Raw genomic sequence first — 22105 nt, 5'->3', positions numbered from 1 at the left:
AGACAGTCAGTTTTAGAATAAACACAAAGCTCTCTCAGCGTCACCCAGGAAGAAATGATTTCCTTTGATCTCAACCCATGCGACCTGGCAGCAGTCTGAAGAACTGAATCGCCTTCCAAACAAACGTCAACACTGCTAACACTCTCAAGGTCAGAGCAGACATGTTTTAGTCAAACATTTTAGTGTGCACATATGAAGAGTGAGAAGACTCAGAGGGAGGATCAGTAATGTGCAAATGTAAATGAGACAAAATACCATTTATAAAAGCCATTACCTGCAGCTAAGCTTCGCCTTTAACCACATTACTGCAGTTTCAGAAGTGAACACAACACTTCCAACCAATCGTGCATTCTGCTTTCACTCGACTCCTGACTGTACAGCTGTGAATACAGTTCCTTTCTGGTAAAACTTGGGAGCTGCAGCAATTTATTTAGACGTCTGCTCAATCCCAAACAGGGATAATCACAAAGACTTCTGCTTAGAGTGTTGGGACACAAACTACTTTGCACTGCTGCTGAAGGGCAAAGGTTTGCTGAAGCAGCAGTATGAACAAATGTACTTCAACTAACATACAAACACAATTTGGATAATTTTGTCAATTTTGGGGTCAACCTTAAAATAAAATAAAGTTAGTTCAAATTGATAAGAACTCTGTGTAATCAAAAATTTGCCTTTCATTTCTCAATGTAGGAGTCTGAAGTCCATCAATGACTGTCAAAGAAACAAAAAAAAAAAAAAGCATTTAATGGCTGCTTTCTTAAAAATTGAAATGACACATCCATAAAGTGTTAATTCTGTTGACCTGTCTGAATAGGCTCCTTTCATTTTGGCAAGCAGGCTTTTATTTTCAATAGCTTGCCATTCTATGAGGATCTTTGTAGCAATGAATGAAATTAAGAAATTCCATCTCATTTTACAAATAACAAATGTAAAGTTGTAAATACTTGGAAAAGTTGTGTTAGCTCAATGGTCCAGCCCTGGACAACAATAACAGTGGATTATGTGGCCCTAAGAGAAAAATATCTTCCCAAATCATCCTTTTATTTTCATTTAGTTAAAAAAACTGTATTTTTTGTAAAAAAAAAAAAAAAAAAAAAAAAAAGAAAAAAAAGCTTCAAGCACTTATCTACTGCATATAATTTTATCATCTCAACCAGTTCAATGTCTTTGATGAGTACAATCATAAACAGCCAAACTTTAAGTTTCAGAATATTATTTTATTATATCCTTTATCCACTGATTATGGTTGTGATTCCTGTTTTGACCAGTTGTCTTTTTCATCTTTTGAGACAGAACTGACAAAAACTATAATATTTTTTTAATCATATAATTGTTCTAATTAACTTCAGGCTACAAAATTTTGTGCTTGTTTAACTAGAAAAATAATAGTTTATAGCTGCTGGAGCAATAAACAGTAGAAACATACATATCAGTTAAACAGAAGGTTTGTGTCCAGATTGGCTCATAGCAACATCTACACAGCAGGAGTCCTTGGAGTCAGATGCAATGGAAACAACTGGAAAGGTTTTTTTCAAGTCTTTTCATGAGCTCACTAGCAGCACCTTCCCTCATCTCTCTTATTTACATTTACACATCATTACACTGGCCCTGCCCTCACCCTCCAGTTGTTTTCAGGTTAGAGCCTCGTCATGCTGAAAGATGCTGTTCTCAGCACACCTGAGACTACACATGCAAGTTCACATGTACATTTCTTTCACCACATGTGTGTTTGTGAATGCGTCAGGTGGTATTTTACATCATGGAAATAAACTTCTCCAGTTACCTCAGTAATGAAGTGTGACTAAAGCCCAAAATCTTCCATGATAGTAATGCATTACAAAATGGAACGTGCAAAGAGCATTTACACAGAGCAACAATTTAATAGAAAAGTACAGCAGTCAATAAATCTGTAAAATCTATTTATTCTTCCGCTTTCAGAGAGATTTTGTTTTTCATGCTACATTGATTTTATATTGGAAAGATGTTACATGCACATTTTAAGACATTATCAAATAAGCAGTGAAAAAGGATTATGTTCATTAATTGCGTTTTCATTTCAAAGAACTTGAAAGATTTTTTTCTATTCACCTCCATTCCAAAAAATATGTAACTTTGGTCAATATTTTCTGTTTTACTGACCAATACAATTTATCCTCTGCCTTCTGAAAGTAAAAATGTGCAGAGAAAGCAGAGCTTTCGATGTTGTCTTGTTCCTTTCCTGAATTGTCTTTTCTGTTCAGAGTGCTAGTAAAAGTGATGCCTTGGTACTGGGACTCTTATTCTCCCAAATTGTTTATTTGTTGTACAACTGTTTCTTGGTGTGTGATATTCGCTTTAGTTTAATTTTCCTATTTATTTTTTAAAGTTTTTATAAATTATGTTCGGCATTCTTGGTATTATGAATTCTACTTAAATGTGCTGATCAAATAAAATTTCCTTGCATACAATACATTTTCTTCTTACCTGGAAGTGATGGGTTGACGTTGGCTAGGTTCAACTTACACAGAAGAGTTTAGTCACACAGCTGAACAATACCTGCACACAATGTGACAACAATTGGGAGAAATTACACAAGGCTTTTGTGAACAAACTGTAGCTTTCATGCAGCCATTACTTCTGAAAAAAAAAGAAACTGAAAAGAACATAAGCATGATTCCTACTGTAACAAGTAACACAGCTGGTCTCTTTCAAATCAGTCTAAACTCCCTCACTCATTTACTGTAGCCACGTAATCCTGTTCAAGGTCACAGAGGAGCTGTAGTCTATACTGGCATTCAACAGATGACGCAGTGCACACCCGGAACATCTCAAGGCCAACAACCATCCATGCTAACACCAAGTGCAATGTAGAATCAACAATTAACCTAACGGGTATATTTTGCGTGCTTTTGGTGTAAATCATAATATCCAAAGAAAAAATGATTGCAGTTTTTGGACTCCAAATTCATTAGAAAGGATAAAGTGAGTGAAGGGTCAAGCCTAACAGATTCCCACCTGTGGAATTGGAAAAATAAGCTCAACTCTAAATTCCTTCAATAACCATAACTCTCTGGGCGGGTCCATTTCTTCATCTCTAAGAAAACACAGCTTTAGAAAAACTGTAATTCACATTGGATTCATTTCGCGCAGCGTTGCTTTTTATTGGTACCCTATAAACCAGTCCACTGTGTGCGTGTGCGTGTGTGAGTTGTGTCCCTGTCTGTGGTATGTTGCTAATGTAATAGCCTGTAGTCAGAACCACAATTTGACAAAGGGGTTAATTCACGCTAGGTGTTAAAATAAGCAGATCTTACATAAATCAAAGCCTCTACAGATTTTAATACATCGTTGAAACCACAACTAGTTAAGGGGGAAAAAAGAAAAGCCATACATTTACCCTTGTAAAAGTGTCATCCAGTTAACGATGAAGAAAATGACACTAGTAATTGCTGTGGGTCAAAAACGTCCAGGATAATGATTCTTTTAGCTCACATAGTTGCAATGAAATCTAATCCTGGGAGTCGTAAAACCTGCCATGCTTTAATAATCACCACACAGAACACGAACCTTGAGTAAATTAAGACGAAATACTGATTAATTTTAAAACTGTTACACTTATTTAAAAAAAAAAAAAACATAAGTTTGATGGCAAACTTAGAAAAGATAACAACTGACACATCAAACCTGACTACAAGAAGAAAGGGAGATTTACTGGATAAAATTAAATACACAGATTAATCTTGGCAGCAGTTCTGCTCCAAGGACAGAGAACATTTGTTTAAAAGAGGGTGAACTCAGACTGTATATCAACTTAGATTAATCTAAAACTTGAAGATATCAGTATCAAGGAAAATTGTTGCATAGCTTAGACTGACGGTATCTACCAGGTCCTGTGTGACACAGAAATGAACAAGTCAATCTTTGTTTATACTAGAAGATCTTAAACAAAGTAATTCTATCTGTTTACTGCTTAACCCAGGGGTCGGCAACCCAACATGTTGAACGAGCCATTTTGGATCAAAAGAACAAAAATCAAATCTGTCTGGAGCTGCAAAAACTTAAAAGCCTTATATAAGATTTATAATGAAGGCAAAATAAGCTTTAAATGTTTATATTATCTATATTAGCCTATTATCAAAATGACTAAGTGTATAGATAATTAGCATTCATGATTAAATGTTTATTTTCCCTGCTGTGCGTCTATTCATTATCTTACTTGTATTTCTATTACTTTTCAGTGTAGCCTTTTGGCAAGACATTTTTCTGTGTATGTTACTTTTCTCTGCAGGTCAGGTCAAGTTAAGCCAGGGAAATGATGCACCACGTGACTCTGTTGTACAATGGTGCTTTAAGTTTACCTTCTGTTACAATATCAATGTATTGTGTTTCGTTGCATTGATAAAATTAAAGAAATGCAATAAAGAAATCTGACTTTTGATGTCATTTTTATTATGAAGATCGACAGGGAAAGGGTAATTTTTTTTCTTTTTGGAACTCGAAAAATCTGCTCCAAAATGCAGTTTGCATAACGACAATCACTCTTTGTAAATAATCACCGTAAAGTGTGTGACCGAAAAAACAACAAAACGGAACGTGCATAACGTGCCCCTCATCTGGGCAAACGGAGTGCAATAAAATGCAACCTATAGTTATAAAATAAAACAGCAGCCTTTTGAAAATGTAAAGTATATAAAATTAAATTAATACAGTTTAAGTTTGATGTCTGTGCAAATGCCAAGCAAGTCAGTGCAATGGTAAGACATAGCAGCATCTTCTTCTCTTTTGACACGCAGCCATCCTCGGACTTGTGCAACAAAACACAATAATATCACTAAGTGTATCTTGACGCGGCAGCTAAAGTAGCGCCTTCCCTGAAAATTTCTTTGCACATTACCGTATTTTTCAGACTATAAGTCGCTACTTTGTCCCCACGCTTTGAGCCATGCGGCTTATAGCCCGGTGCGACTTATGAGTTATTTTCAAAACAATTTGTACGTGCGGCTTTTAGTAAAGTACGCTCTATAGTCCGGAAAGTACGGTACTCTTTTTGTTATTTGACAACTTCTCGCTACAGAGCAAACATTCATGTAATCCTTCCCGCATTGGCAATGAATGCAAATGATTCGGTCCAAGAATTGTAGAATCTCTTCTCTATTTTTCTCTTTTCCCCTTTGCTATCCATGGCCCACCACACACCCGTCGGTTTGTTTACAACAGCCACCTGCCTCGCACCCCGCCCATCTGAAAGAAACGCATCACAGGCTATGACGCAAATCTTGACAGAAAAGTTGACAGAAATGTTGAAATTTTATATTTATTCTACACCTTTTTATAGCACTAGAAAACGTTAAGAATGATTGTGTCATGTTTGTCCTCCTACAGAAACCATATTAAATCAAAAAAAATAATTTCAAAATCTTTTTCCATTTTCAAACATTTTTTAAAAAGAGAGCCACTAGGGCAGCTCTAAAAAGCCGCAAGCGGCTCTGGAGCCGCGGGTTGCTGACCACTGGCTTAACCTGACCTGACCAGCAGAGAAAAGTAACACATAGACAGAAAATGTCTTGCCAAAAGACACTGAAAAGTAATAGAAATACAAGTAAGATAATGAATAGATTTTTTTTAAACAGCTGATATAAACAACCTTTAGCACCAGCTATGGTACCAAATGTGTTGGATAGCTTTGTCTGATCCGAGTTGCGGCGATGGCAGAAAATGCCACTAGAGGTATCAGCTTACAGGTCAGCCTTCAGGAGCAGACATGTCATGCCTGTATCCCAAACAGTTGGTTCTTTCAAAAAGGATCAGTGAGACAGATTACTACCCCAATCCTTTCTTTCACTTAGTTACTACAATCTGTCAACTCGCTTTCAGCTTTACAATAGGCAACAAAAACATGGACGGATCGGGTGACTGGAGAAATCCAACAGCTTGCAATGAAAAGTCTTGTGCAGATATTCTAAAGCCACATATGTCCTTCAAAGTGTTTCATGATCTATTGTGATACAAGATGATGCATCAGTAATGTAATTTGGGTAATATAAGAGTATATTAGATACACTCACGTTAGATGCAGACTGAAGCTTGTGGATACAGACAAAAAAAAAAAAAAAAAACAATCGCAAGGTGTATGTTAATTGTCAACACATGGAGCTAATGATTAGGATAAACACTAAACCCAGTTATGCTTATGGTGGACACATCATGTTTAAATCCCCATTTCAGCCTGGTAATAAATGCAAAATTATTACCCCTGATCAAACCAAATTGACAGTTACTTTGTACTTCTGGTACAAAATAACTTCTGCAGCAGGTACATTATTATGCAAAGTTAACTTTGTTGAGCTTTAAATCATGTTAGAATGTCATTCCCTCATCAAACACATACCCATACCCAGACACATGTCTGAGGAATCTTTGAATCTCCCATGGCAGCAATGCCTTAATGCCTGCTAATAAAATGCGCCACCTATTTAACCAAAGCTCCTCCTTGGAGCTGCAGTCGTCAGCCAAGCTCCAGCCACACAGAGCACCTCTCCCCCACATCTCTCCCACACAACTCCTCCAGACTAGTGGCAGCAGCAATTCCCAAACACCTTTTGAATTTGTGTGTCTGTTGAGTTCATCAGATAAACTACAACACTCCAAACAAAGGCTGTAAACTACATAATTGGAAAGCATGTAGAAGCATGGTTGTGATGACGTGCTGAAGGGAGAGTGTTGGAAAGAGTAGGGGTTTTTAAATAGACAGAGGCTAGTTTCAAGGCGTCAGATACAGCTATGTTTCAAAGTCAAATTTACCTCCCTCCTGCAACCCTATAAATCAATATGGTAGTAAACTTTTTCACTATGCAGCAATAGTACTTTGAGATTTGGCCGTAAATTACCAAAATGTTCTCAGCTAGATACAATTACACATTATGATTTCCCATAAACCTTTGCCAGTGTGTGTATTTTTCCTCTCTTGCAGGATGGGCAGCTCCTAAATTCATGTTTGGTTTGTGAGCAATGCATTAAGGTCTAGATTTGCTTATAAGTCTCACTGAAGGTTTATGAGAATGTTTCTAATGAATGGTGATGTGTTGCTTTTTGATACCACTTAGATGCTGTTGTCAAACAATTAGAAGGATGGAGAGAGCAGTACAAGTGATAAGCGGACAATTTTCTGATAAAGTTACAGTGAATGTAAGAAATAAGCATAAACATGATTTTGCTTTTTTAAGCAACATTTTTACTTCTGTCTTTTAAGACCTACCTTTACCCAGGATATATAATGAATGTAGATACAACTAAGATACAACTTGACCAATTTTCTCCTGTAAGATTCCTGCCACAGTCTTAGGGATATCCTTTTAGTAATACAGTTTTCTAATTCATTACTTGTTTTAACTATTTGAGCTTTGGACACAAGAAATCTCATTGAGATATGAGGTCTCAATTTCCAAACTGACCCATTTCAGACAAACAAATATAAAGTAATAAGTAATGCAGAAGAGATTATGTGCAATTTAAGACATTCAAAAATGTGTGAAGCAATCCATCATCTTAGTGCAAATATATGTTTTGGCCTTTCCATGCTATGACAGAGTTGACCTTATTTCGATGTCAATAATGACTACCTTACTGTAGCTTTAATGAAGCCTTTAGTAAAAACACCAAAGCACAGTCATACAATCTGTCATTCCTGTAAAAAGTCTCATGCAGCTCATCTTTATTCACACACCGTGTGACTCTCATTCACAGATCTTGTTTGACACACACAACACATTAGCCACAATGCAGTAGGAAATATGACATTAGATTCAGTTGCAATTGTTGTCCATGCCGCAAATGTTAGAGTTTTTGTGGTTCTGTCGATTACTAGGTCACTAGGAACATCCTCAAGCCTTTTGTGGCAAAACATATATGCCTAATTCAGTCTAATTTATTGAGGCTATAATTATTATAAGTCAATGTAAAGGGAAAAACACATAACATGGATTACAAAAGCAAAATTACTGCATTTATAATATTGTAAAATTCAGAATGATTATTGGTCCTCCATTCTTAATTTTTGTATTTTTTTTCCTCATTCTCAGCTGCAGACACTAACCAGTCCTGTCCAGTGAAACAGTGCTGCCTCAGAAGCTTTAGGAAATTCTAGAAAACCATTACAAGAAAACACATGATCAAATTCATGTGAGCCTGTAAATAACTAAATGTCTGAACAGAAGATTGATTCATGCTTATGGGTAATGTGGCAGTCACTCAGCATACCTGGCCTTTTACCCTGCACTCACACATAACATCACTGAGGAACTTCTGTTAACTGGTTTCTTGCTCTTGCTCGCTCTCTCACGCACACCCACATTCACTAGAACACACACATAGACCCCACCCACATTGTAAAAAACACACACAAGCAATCATACAAGTTGAATTTATATAGCATGTCACCTAGCAGTGCAGCCAGTGCAGAATGTCCAGACTGTGGAACCCCAACACGCTGCAGCTCTCACAAATACTAAATCAACATTGTACCAAAACTGAAGAAAGCCCAATTTAGAGTGAGATGGGGGAATAGCGTATAGATTATTTCAATTTTATGAACTGAAGTTCAATCATTGCAGGATGAGTGGCTTATTTGTATCTAAGTACAGACATTAAACTGGGTCTGTTCTCTTTGAATCTATATTGTGTCTAGTTCTGACAGACAATGTCAATGTAAACATACAAGTTTTGTATTTAAACCAGACAAGACTCTGTGAGAGTAAATACTGCCCTTGGATCTTTTAACATGTACTAAAAGATCCTGAAAAGTCAAAATGTTAACATTTATAAAGCAAGAGAAGACACCATTTAGGTTTCTAAGCTTAAGTTGTTTTCACATAAAAATGGACCTGCTCATTAAAATTCACCCATAAAACTAAAACATTAGAGGATTCTGTGGCGTAGAGACAGAGCGAGTGCCCAATAACAGAGGCTAGTCCTCATTGCATCTGTCCAGGGCTTGATTCCTGACCCTGAAACCTTTCCTGCATGTCTGACCCCTACTTCTCTACTTGACTATTTTCTGTCTGGTGACTGTCAACAAAAGCCTCTAATGTTGAAAAATTATGTTTAAAAATATAATAAATAATAAATACTACACCAATGCTGGGTAATTTCAAACTGAGAACATTTGCCTTGACTTTATAACAACAACTGTAATATGTCTCTACATTGCTGAAAAGTATTTATAAAACAACTTTTATCAATGACAATATAAAGAAAATCTTTAAACATACACCCCTAAATAATTTTTATATGCTTTATATGCTTATGCAGTGCTTCTCCCACCTTAGTAACTTTACATTCCATGATAAAACCACAAAGCCTACATAAATAACTTTGCCTATCATTTACTCTCTGGGTTATGTTTGGTTATAAGTTTGGTCCCTGTCACATATCTAATAAATAAGCAACTCAATATGCCATAACCTAATATTGCCATTTATTTTCAACCCTTTGCCTCTGTCAGTCAGCGTCAAAGCATCTGCAGACCACCCCTGCTGGCGTTGAAGGCCAGATAAGGTTGACTGTTTTAGACTAATTTTGTCTGACATGCACTTGTCAGGGACTGCTATGATTTGTTTGACCACCCAACACGCCTTGAGGTGTAAAAAAAGTACAGTATGGAGTCATGAAGTGTTTGACTCTATTGCATGTATGCTTTGAAACTTAAAACAAAGAAACAAATTATTATACCTACTAGTTTAACAAACCATACCCACTTGTTTACTCTTTAACATTTTTGCATTTCAATGCGACCAACTTGTAAGATGTAAAGTGCAAAACTTCAACTTTTTTTTTTTTTACTTAATGTTATGTAGGACTCCCAGCAAGATACATTTTCATCTTGTTTTGGACAGTAATGTATTTCTTACTCTAATTGCCTTTATATTAGTTAAGATAAGCATTTATTTACCTATTTAAAATGTGTGGGGGTTTTTCAAAATTTTCAGTGGACTTTTTAAAAGAATTAAAAACATTTTGGAATTAATATTAAAAACAAACAAACAGTGGTATGTAAAAGTGCCATATTTTTTACATTTTAGTTTTAACTATCACACAGTGCCTTAAAGACCTTGATCACTCAGTGAATCAAAAAAGACTCAAAAATGTTTAAGCTTCACTAAGAACGTGAGACTTCACAGTCCGTCCGTCTGTCCACACCCTTGTCCCTAGTGGGGTCAGGAGGTGCTGGTGCCTATCTCCAGCTAACGTTCCGGACGAGAGGCGGGATCACCCTGGACAGGTCGCCAGTCTGTCGCAGGGCAACACAGAGACAGACAGGACACACAACCATGCACACACACGATTTCACAGTCCATTTGTGGTAAGTTTTTCTATACATATGGGACAGCCATTATTTTGCTTTTAATCTATTCGTTTTGCCATCTTAATTATTAATTTTATTCATATATCAGTTTTACTGTTCAAAAGTCTCAAAAGTGTTTTGTAAAGATTTTAATATTCCACAATAGTGGATCATAAAACAGATTTAAATTAATGATAGTAGGAAAAAAAACCATTTAAAATAAATATCTCAAGGTTTGTATTGAAAGGTTAAATTGTTGACATTTTAGACATTTTATCCTCACTGACAGGATGCTATTTAGTGTGTTTAATAGTACATAGACACTCAGATAATATTATTCCAAAATTATTTGAACTATAAAATGAAAAATAGGTGTTTGTACCTCAGAAAAACTGTGATTTTATGGGCGTTTCATTGTGTAGTTCTTGACATCTTCAACCAAATGAGTGTGTTCTGCTCAATGAACTGTGATGTGGGAGTGTTTCTACTTGCAAAGGAGCAGGCTGACTGATGGAGTTGGATGTCTCAAAGATCAAAACATCATCTGCTCATGAAACTTGAGTCACTTTGCTAGAAGATACTTTTCTCTCTTTGTCTTTTGTTCTTTTTTTGGTAATGGCTCAAAAACAACAAACACGTTGATACATAGTACCACATCAAAGCATACTAAGTGTGACATCACATGCTTCTTTTTAGGGAATCACTGACGTTTTTTTTCCAAGGTAAAATTTATGTCTATTGTTTGAAACTGTCTGTATTAACATTTTAACACAATATAAACTCAACTTTATATTAATAAACTTTTGCACTGACAGTTTTAAAACAGAACATCTAATTTAAGGTTGATTTCTGTGAAAAATGCCTATTTAGTAAATATCTAAACCAGTGGTTAAAAACCAATGCTAGTGTTTTGCCACAGAACAATGTGGTATCTTATCTTTAGACTGTGTAGATGACCAGGCCGGGACACTTTATGGCCCTGTGATTTTAGCATGACATTTAAAAGTGCATGCACATCTGTGCTTTAGCTTCCTCCTCACTAGCTTCCAACTCATTTAGAAAACAGTAACAACACACAGCAACCAGAAAAAACTATGGCCTAACATATATAAAAACAATGCAGAGACTTCAGAGGAGAGAAACCATTAAAAAGGGAAGCAGCAGATTCCTGCACACATGCCAAACCTATTCAGATTAAATTCAGAGTCAGTTCACCTTGAGAATGCCTTTTAGCCACAGACTGTCCACAGTCCTCCAGATTAGCCTTAATTTCCTGCAGTACAAGTCATGCTATATATTGAGAGCAAGTTCTCGTCGCTTAATTACATGTACTAGCGCTGGGTCAGAAAAAAGATTTGACCTAAGAATTCACAGAGAGCATGTCGTTTTTGATGTGCTCTATAAAGTGGCCGACAGGTGCAAACACTCAGCAAATGGCAAAAAGCGCTGCAAACACATGAATGATGTAATTTCCAAAATACAAAAGTAAGAGAAAATACTGCAAACAAGAACCTTTGCAATCACAGAATATTGAAGCAAGACCTAAACTCAACAAAACAGATGCAATCAAAAACACTACAATCACAGAAAATACAAGCAAAAGTGGAAAAGCCTCAAATAGCAAAAACTGCAAATATGAAAAGATTGGTCCAGACCACTAGGGGGAGTCTGGTGCAGGTACTACCACATATCGTAAAAGACTGCGTTTGAAAAAGTCGAGCATATCTTCCTCCAGCTTCTTTAGGGCGTCCCATTAAATTATGCCATCCCATCTTTACCACTAAGATATTGATATCTATGGTTTTTACTGAAAGTCTAATTCCATAAAACTTTTTGGTTGACTCCCTCCAGTGGATTGTAGCACTTCTGTGGAGTATTTGTCTGTTTTTGGAGATAGCATCATTCATGTGTGCATCAGCTCATTTTGTTGTTTGCTGTGTGTTTACACCTCTCTGCCACTGTAGCTCAACAAATTTCACAATAAAATGTAAAGAGTGTACATGTATCTTTATTTTTGGCAAGCATAAATGATCCTAAAACAGAAAGTGAACGAGAAACATTTCTAAGATAAAACTTATTTAAAATTAATAGATATGTTTGACCTTGATACTTTCAGAAAGCACCTCAGCCTTTTATGTACTCAGACAGTTAAGCCCAACACATTGGCCCTTTCTGTATAACTGCATTAATGCGATGGTGTTGTTTTTGCCAACATCAGATGTTTCAAGATTCTTTTCGATATAACTATGATGACATCTCACACTCTACCAACAAAAACGTATAAGTTGTCTTAGAAACATTTATGAGTTGAACAACTCTTGTGTAACTTCCAACTTACACATTTTCAGACAACAAAGGACAGCCTATTTGGGTGGATTTTGCCCACCTCCCTGCCTTTTCCCCTCCAGGTGGCTGGAGGCCTCGTAAATGGCTCCAGACACGAGGACTCTGCCCACCATCTGACAGTAATTAGAACATAGTCTTGCTTAATGGAGGTAGAGCCTGAGCACTCAATTGCTGCAAAACACCTTGATGTGCAGCAAAAATTAAGCATACCACCCACAAGTTTCTATATTGAGGTCACAATTGCTAATGAACAGTGAACGCTCTGCCATATATTCGTGTGATATACAAAAACGGAGATAAGGATAAAAAAGAAATATGAAATATAATTAGCGAAGGAAACATAAGCACATGTATTAGACATATTTATTCAGACATAAATCCTAAATAAAAGCCATGCGCTAGTGTCACATAAGCAAAGTGATATATTTATTAGCAGAGTCTATATTAACATCCTTTGGAAGCCATATTAGTTTTCATTGTCCATGTGCTTTCTTCTGTCTTTGTCTTGTCATTCAGACACACACACACCACCTCTTTCTCTCCCTGCTCTCTCTCCTCTGCTCTGACATCTGATAGTGATTATAACGCAACCTCAAAAAACACAACTCACTTAACTCTGCTTTATTAACTGACTCGGTACTTCTGGTAAAATTTGTCCATGTACATGTAGAATCAAATAAAACACTCTTTGACCCCTGGAGGGTATCTCCTGGCAAAAAAAAGACACAGAAGCACATGTCAGAGACACATGCACTCTTTACCTCCTTCCACCCTTATGTGGCCATTTCAAATCAGACCCTCATCCTGTCTACCCCCTCCCTGACTCCGTCTCCAGTCCCCTGGAACAGAACAGTCACGGCTGTGTGCACTGCTGATTAGCTAGAACCTGAACCGAGGGGAAACACTAGAAAGCCCAGTGTTCTTTATTGTGTTTCCCCTTTGGACAAAGGGAGTCTCTGACAACTTGGCTTTTGTCGTACTATTACCTTATCTTTTACTAATGTAACCCCAACATTAGGGCAGCTTTTGTTGCTACAAAGATACCTCTTTCCTGAAACCGACCAAAATAAAATAGAGAAAAGTAGATTTGAACACAATTATAGAAAGGACAAGAATTTAAATGAAGTTTGAAAGAATTAGAGGAACATGTGAGTTTGTGTACTCTCTAGAATTGCAATTTGGGAAGTGTAATGTGGTAATGGGAGGGAATGCAATCAAAGGTGTATGTAACTTATTTGCTGTACCCAAGTCCTTAATCCAATGTGATAAAATATTTTAATATAAGCCAATCCAAATAATTTTTAACCAAATGTGTAGACATAAAAGTCAACATGCAGCTTTTAAAGTTTAAGGACTGAGCTTTCATACCTACAGGAAACCACCTCTTGTCAATTTGAAGCCCACCAAGTAAATCTGGTACCTTAAAACACAGTGTATTTTCAATATAGGCATGTTGTCTGTTAATTAAGCTGTTACGACAGTGGGCTTGACAACAGCTGAAGGTCCACCATTTTACATGCTTTCAGTTTTTAGTTGTTTTCAGAGAATTTTCTGGGGACTTTATTTCAGGGACTTTAGTCTCTATGTCCTCTAATCTCCTCATCTTCACACAGGATGTCAGCTGTCACACCAGAGATAATGAAGCGCTGAATTTATTGTATTAACAACAAGGAGGCATATAGATCATCACCTATCCTTTCTCTGAGGTCCTCAGATCACAACTTTGTTCAATCCCAGACTGTTTGTAAACCTTTTGTGCACAGAGAACCAGCTGTGACATGAACAGTGAAGAGATGGTCAGTGGAGACAGGCTCTTTCAGCTCCTATATGTGGGAAGGGCCGTGTTCCCCATAGGAAGGACATCGACAGCACCACTAACTGCATCACAGACTAAATTAACTTCCGTGTGGACAACACCATGCCCATCAGGAAGGTATGGTGTTTCTCCAATAATAAGCCCTGGATAAACCCTGACATAAAGGATCCCCTTAAGGAAAAGAAGAGAGCCTTTTGATCAGGAAACAAGGAGGAATTCAAAGTTGTACAGAAGGAACTGAGAAAGAAAATTAGGGATGGAAAAAACATCTGCAGAAAGAAAGTGGATGGAAAAAAGATGGGCTAGCTGCAGCAGAGTAACATCTGTGGGATTGGGAAGAGCCTGGAAACCATCTCTGACCACAAACCAAGCCCCCACGCCCTAGGAGACTTAATGACTTCAATCAGTTCTTTAGTAGGTTGGAGAAGTCACCAACCCCTGCTTCAACTCAGTCTTCCCTGCTGTTACCTCTGTGACTGCTTCTCTTTTCACGACTTCACACCTCTCAGCAAAAACATCTAATTTTGAAAGACTCCATCCCATAGCTTCTCTCTTCCACCTCCATATTGTCCCTTTCTACAATTCAGGTGAGGAGACACCAGCAAAAGATCATGGTGTGAAAGACTACAGGTCCAGATAGCATTCGCTCCAGGCTCCTGAGGTGCTGCACAGGTAAGCAATGTGAAGATTATGGGCTGTAATTTAACACCATTCAACCAGAAACAAGCTGGAGCTGAAGCTGTCAACTCATAACAGAGCAAGTGACAGAGCAAGGCAAGCTCATCAGGAAAGCCAGCGTTGTGAAGGATGCTCCCTCTCGCTCCAGGTACAGGACAGCAGAACAACTGTAGCATTATCACTGCTGGACAACGTCTTCCACTCCATCCAGGAAGCCATTGCTGAAATGGAGAGCTTCTTTAGTAACAGACTGCTGCATCCTGGTGCACATAAGAGCTTTATCATAGATCCTTCCTCCCAGCAGCTGTCAGACTACAACCACTGCTCCCAGCAAACTCAAAATGTATTTACACACAGGCTGGTACTTGCAGTTTTACTTGTTGTGAATGAGATTTCTGCTGGTATCTACACGTCTCTGCTGTTGCATAGTTTTTGCTGTCACAAAATCATCTATCTGTTAATGCTCAAATACACATGTAAATGTTGTACATTTTTATTTAACCTGTTCAGTTGCACATTCCGTTGGACTGGGGTACACTGTTTTTCATATTTGTGTTGAATTTTGGCCCTTATACTACTGTATGTTGTTCTTTATAATGTTTTTATATTTTGCATATATAAAATATAAAAACATTTTTATATGTTTAGGGATGGAACAAACCTCTGCAGAAAGAAAGTGGTGTGAATCTACTTCCTTTGATTGCTTGTCACATTGCTGCTTTTGCACAGGAATGTCCCCTTTGAAAGACAATGAAGCATTTTTCAGATCTATTCTTCTGATCTGCTAAATGTGAAATATTAGTGGCTTTTTGAAAATCTTAGAGAGTCTACATTTTTCAGGGAACATTGTTCCCAGAAAAATGTGGTGTACAGCTAGCAATGATTATTGTTTCTAATTGTGTTACTCAGCAATAAAATGCTAAGGACAGATAAATCAGTCAACTCAAAAATTATTTTCTTTGTTTTAAAGAAGTAAAATCCTCTTTTACAGACGTTGCTCTCCCATAGATGCAGTGTGATACTGGTGCTGTTTGTGTAGCTATTGACTATTCACTAAACATATCCTGAATACTGTTAAGCATTAAATTAGTATTGGATAGAGAGAGCTTTAATAAAAATAGAAAAAAAATAGACGCACCCACAAAGCTTGTGAACGTGCATCTCTACCCAAAAGACAAATTTAATCAAGATGGGATCTCTGATTTTTCCCCTCAGGTAGCTGAGCTGACATGGTTCATGGGGGCTCCGCTTGTAAAAACACTGCTCCTCCTGTATCACTTTTAAAATGGAAACAGGTGATACTTATGTATAGGCAACACATTTTTTTTAAATGAAGAGCGTAAATAAAAAATAGTTTTAAAAATCACTGAAAACCAAAGAGAAATAATCAGTTTCCATGAATAAAAATATGAACTGCTTAGGCAAAGAAATTCCCAAGCCAGTTGAAATTTAGAGGTTCATGTGTTTTTGTGATAATTGTTGTCTGTGTGACTTAATGCATAGTCATCTGCTTGACGGCTTTTTGGCCTCAAACCTATAGGGGTCTGTTAGGGACATCTGGGCTCTCTTGGACTCTCCACCTCTATATTTTGCAGTTGCTTTTCCCCCGATCTGATGGAGCTGATTAGGTGCTGGCCATCTGTTCAGCTCTGCTTTTATAGATCACCCAATTGAATCTATAAAACCGCCGCCCTATATCTACAGTATGTGGAGTATCAAAGACCATTCCTTGGACTTATTCCTTACATTTACCTTAATCTATCTGAAGTTGCAGATTTTTGAATTTAACGGAAAGAATGCAATAAAAACAAATCATAAATACTTAAGCGTCATCTTACCAACAGATGTTCTTCAACAACACATTCTCTGCTGGCTGGCAGTATCAATAAAGTAATACCATAATGTACACTGTGACATGGGACACAGTTTAAAGACTCCCAGAGGCCTGCTTCACATTCTAATTGCCTTTTTAGATGGATATGTAGAAATCCACAGGACACATAAGTGAAGAAACAGGCCCACTCGAGATTGGATTTCATCTGCATCAGATTCAATATCTTAGAGGGTAAATTCAATTTGGTACCAATCAAGTTTAATTTATATGGAATTACGTCTTCAGAAAACATATTGATGAGCCCATCATGAATTTACGTCTCATGGGAAGGTGGTGTGTGCATGAGCAACGTGGATGCAATTTCACCCAGAAGGGTATTGATGACGCGATACAAAACAGTACATCTGCAGCAGCACATTTGCTGCTTATCTGTGCAGAAGTCAGATCCAGAGAGGGAAGGTGAATAAGGAGAGAGAAAAAAAAAGGCAAAGAGAAGCCTTTTTTTAAGAGAGTTCCCTTCAGTATTATTTTGCAGGTCACAGAATATAGCAAAAAGCAGAAAGGCATTTGCCATACAAGACCAGAGAGTCTCTGGGTCAATACACCCTTTGCCATTTTGTACACCTTTTTTTCGTACCCAAACATTGAAATTTCATTCCCACCAACAAGAATTACATGAACAGTCTAAAATTAATTGAAATAATTGTTAAATTTCAACATAGTCTACGAAGAACAATTGAAATTATATTTTATAAAGCAATTGTGTAACTACTACTTCTACATTCTGTTTTCCAAGACTGTTTGAAATGTTTTTATGTTTAACAACTGATTGTGTCTTTCTCGATCTTTTTTAGGCTGAACCCAGGTGGTCGTGTTTTGAAAAGTCAATGCGTCAACAGCGTCACACTGGCAGATATGAACTGACTAATGGTTGGCATGAATCATCCTGGCGAACACTGGTCCATTTCATACCTGGAAATGGCTGCAGCAGAAGATTCAAGGTCGACCACGGAAAATACCAAAACTTAAACAATAAGAAACGGCATGACCAAAATTACCGACAAACGCAACGAAAATAAAGCAAAGATTGTTTCGCAGTCAAAAAATTTAACCAGATAATTTGTGTGGGAATTTAATTTAAAGACACAGCAATCAACAACAATATATCATGTGCAAGGTCAGCTAGAAAATTCATTATTTTAGTTGTGTTCATTTTTATACAATAATCTACATTTGAATACATATTTTCTCAACTATTTCAAAGGAAGAAGTTGTAGAAACTAAATAAAATTATATCATAGGTTTTCCATCATTTGGCTTGACCTTGATCATTAAGAACTTCTTGTAAAATTAATGCTGTAGGCAACAGCTTGAAACAATTTATATCTATTGCTGCATACATAGCAACCCCCTACCCCACAAAAATCTGACACTTGATTCCTATGTCTATCAAGAATGAGTCAGTGTGGCTTATCCAGATGTTGTTTGTGTTTCAAAAACTCTAGAAAACCTAGGGATCTAGCCACTCTTGACGGAAGAATTTGTTTTAATAAAGACTTTAGCAATCAAGGGATGTCTAGACCTCATAGTAAAGGCACTTCCTGAAGCTCAACAATGACACTTGCTCTTAGGCAAATGTTTCTGCCATCACCAATGGAATGGCACCTCAAAAGAACCACCATGGAAATTGGAGGTCTCTGCTTTGGGGGGCATAAGGGATGAATTTGTCACAAAGTGAATCCAGATGGTTATCATTCCTTCTCCTCAGACCTATTTTTTCTCTTGGTATTCCAGTCATCACTCCATCATTTCTCTCCTTAACCCACTTCCCTTTGAGGTACCAAAAGGCCTTTCCTTGTTAAAAATTCAGCCAAGCCAAACACAAAAAAAACCTGAGGTTCAAAAAAATAAAGAGCAGAATCAAAGTTCAAAGGAAAACTGTATGAGCTGAAACCTCCTTAGGGCTTAACCTGCTGGTGTTTAGGATAAGGACTCTTGTTGCTAACAGTCATTTAAAAAAAACATTAGTGAAAATAAAAGTGACCAAAACGTGGTGCACGATTAAAAAGCCTGACGAGGGACAGCTCCACAAGCACAAGGCTAAAAAAAACCTGTAAATATGAAGCAAGAGAGAAACGGAGTGTCTGAGCACTGAGACCAGCTTAAACTTGAGAGCATTAAATGAGATCAGACGCTGACTGGTAAGATGTTTTCACATCCACCCTGTGGGACACAAAGTTAAACTGATCATGTGGCCTATTAATCCACCTAATAAATCATCATTTAAATCTGCTCTATGCCATCAACCAAGCTGCTCTCAAGGCAGTTCTGTGTTCTACAATGATTTACTTATTACTATGATTATCCATGGCTGTACAGCTGGAAGATTTCAAGTATTTCATCAAAGTCAGCTCCTGGTCACATCTCTCAAAGGAAGCAAAAACAGAATAACGTCCTGAGTCCTGCATCAGGAACTGAGAATACGTTTCTTTGTTTAAATGCCCACACATTGAAAGGGGATAGGTCAAGGAGCTGAAGATTAAGACTGTGGAACTGAATTATGTTTAATGTTGAATGAAAACTAGAAGAAAATGTCACAGGTGTTCTGATAAATTGTTAATGATCTGCATTTTTATAGCACGTTATCAAGTCTGAGGACTCCAAAACCACCAGCAGGCGAGGCAGGTGTTTTACCCAAGGAGAAAAACTGTTGAAAAGGACAGAGCAGGGATTCAAACCAGCAACCCATAGGTTAAAAAACAAATCCCTACCTCCTGATTATGTTTATCATCGTTATTTTTGCATTTTCTTATAGCAACCAGAGTTCATCAGATTCATTTCAACTACTGCCTCTCATTCCTCACAACATATTGTAGCCTAGTTCATTTTTCCAGAATTATTAGTGGTAGGAAAACCAACTTAAATGTATATTAATCAGCATTAACTATATATGAATGTATTTCTATGAAAAGCAAAAACTTTCTCTCTACAATTGCAACTTGTCTTACAGTGTAGTACAGTAGTTTACACACCAAAACTGATTTAATGTGCAGCAGATTCAACAGTAATTTATTATTTATTTGTAGCAGTACAGTTTAGCCTTGTGTTTGCACATCAATTAGCCAACTGGACAATATTTTGAGACTTATTTGTTTTAAAATAGTTGATTTACAGCAGAACTGCATCAAAAAACCACATAGCTAACTTTAGACAATGTTTTTTTGGTTGCTCTTTTAACAGAGACATTATGAGTATATTTGTTTTACAAACAGTTTGAAGAGTGCAGTCTGCTCATGGTCTGCTGTGTGTGCTGTTGTGAACAGTCAGTCTAAATACTTAAGGCTCTCTTCAAGCAATGGAATAATTACTGTATACAACCTTCTCAAAAAACAGGCCCTGCAGAGCAGAGTTGAGTGGAGTCAAGTGTCTCATATTACCCCTAGAAAACTAGAGAAAGTAGTAAAAAAAAAAAAAAAAAAAAAAAGATTAACGAACATTTCAGGACTTTTCATAAAAAAGTTGATGTGACTGTATCCAGACTGAGGTGTATAGGTGCTTTTTTTAATATATGAATGAGTCTATCAATCCTAAAGTAAATACCGATCATTTCATGAGCTGCTTGTGTTACTGATTGGACACATGTAGGAACCCTTTTCGCGACATCTTTGAACCTCACTCCTTAATCATATTTATAGGTTTCACATTAATCAAGATGTGGTGAGGTGTGCATAGATTTGTTTCCTCCAGAGATCAGTAACAAAACCGAGCTTCAAACCTCTCACAAACCCACAATAAAGATCAACAAAAACTTTCCTGTGGTTGTTTTTACATTTGTTCAAGAAGATAGTGCCTGGAATCTGATGACAAATTGGATCCATGTCAATGACATGTCATTTTGTTTTGATTTATTGTATCAGAATATTAAATTTTAAGGATTTTTTTTAAAGTTCATAAAAAATGCAGAATGTGGAAGATTAATCTGGGAACTCAGGTAAAGAAGAATCTTGAAGCATCTCAATAAATCACCCTGACACAGTAATTAAAAATGAGTCAGATCTTCAAGAGGACAGCCTCTGGCTGAAGGGGCTTATCTGGGTTTATTTTTGATCCTTATCGCCTCCTATTCTAAGTAGAGGAAATTGATCTAAGGAAGGCTTAGCACCAGCAAACTGTCCTCAAGTTCACCTGAAGAGATTTTAAATCTCTCCTTACCCTGCAGTCTTAATTTTTGTTTTACGTTACCAATTATTTTTCCACCTATGTGTAGCCCTCAAAACCATATGGCTGTTAATCGGATTCAAAGACTGTACTAAGCAAAGTTTTAAAATACAAGTGCAGCAGTCATGCAGGGATTTGTTTTGCTAAGTTTTCCTATTCTTTAGAGATTGAATTAACCTCAGCAAGAATTGATTTTCCCTGACTGGGCCAATTAAATGTATTGAAAATATCTTGTGTCAGTTTTTTTCTTATGGTGTTTCATTCAGCTTCTTTCCAGATAAGTACAAATTAAGTTCGTTTCTGACTTATTTGCTATTCTTAGGGAGTCAGTTAAGGACCTGCATTAGGTCTAATGTGACGTGAATTTCCACCAGTCTGTGTCATACTGCATATATTCATGTAGTGTAGTGGATGTATATGTATATTTTCTTTTGTGCACAGAAGAAAACTGTTTTCCTTGCAGTTGCTAAGTGAGACACAGCTGAGGTTGTGGCAGGTTTTTTAGATTTGCGTGATACATTCCTGACCTGAATAAGACTTAACTTCCCACTGACACCACAACAACAAACACTTTCTGACTGACAAATGAGAAAAACACACCCACACACACACACCTACTTGTCTGGACCTCTCTCTCTCATAGTTGTTGAGTGTTTTCCTGTGGGGTTCCTGTGTCTTCTAACCCCTGCACCTCCACAGATGAGGTGAGATAAGATCTGGAACTATGGTATAGTGCCATCTGGATGGATACTCTCACATGATTGCTTATACACACATATGCAGATATACGTCTGTCACAAGCACACTGGGAAACACCTGGAGCTGGTTACTGGACTCAGAGGGAGAGTTGAATACTGTGTGCATGCCTGTGAATATAAGTGCGGTGCGTGGGGAA

The 22105-nt window shown here is 37.2% G+C and overlaps 1 protein-coding gene across 4 annotated transcripts in view; it reads right to left on the bottom strand.

The window, feature by feature from the left end:
- The window catches only part of bmpr1ba (bone morphogenetic protein receptor, type IBa), a 67188-nt gene that overhangs the window by 44354 nt on the left and 729 nt on the right, over positions 1–22105 (bottom strand). For 2 of the 4 annotated variants that reach the window (XM_032579135.1, XM_032579139.1), the window contains exon 2: positions 2464–2535. The exons of 1 other annotated variant lie outside the window; for it this stretch is intronic. The gene's annotated coding sequence lies outside the window, so the exon portion shown is untranslated. Of the gene's footprint in view, positions 1–274; positions 290–2463; positions 2536–22105 lie in introns of those variants that run through there. One more of the 4 variants, XM_032579136.1, reaches the window with a different exon arrangement.

Source organism: Xiphophorus hellerii, chromosome 12 (genome assembly GCF_003331165.1).
Source record: "Xiphophorus hellerii strain 12219 chromosome 12, Xiphophorus_hellerii-4.1, whole genome shotgun sequence".
NCBI classification, from domain to species: Eukaryota; Metazoa; Chordata; class Actinopteri; order Cyprinodontiformes; family Poeciliidae; genus Xiphophorus; species Xiphophorus hellerii.
This window is presented reverse-complemented; position numbering and strand designations above follow the sequence as displayed.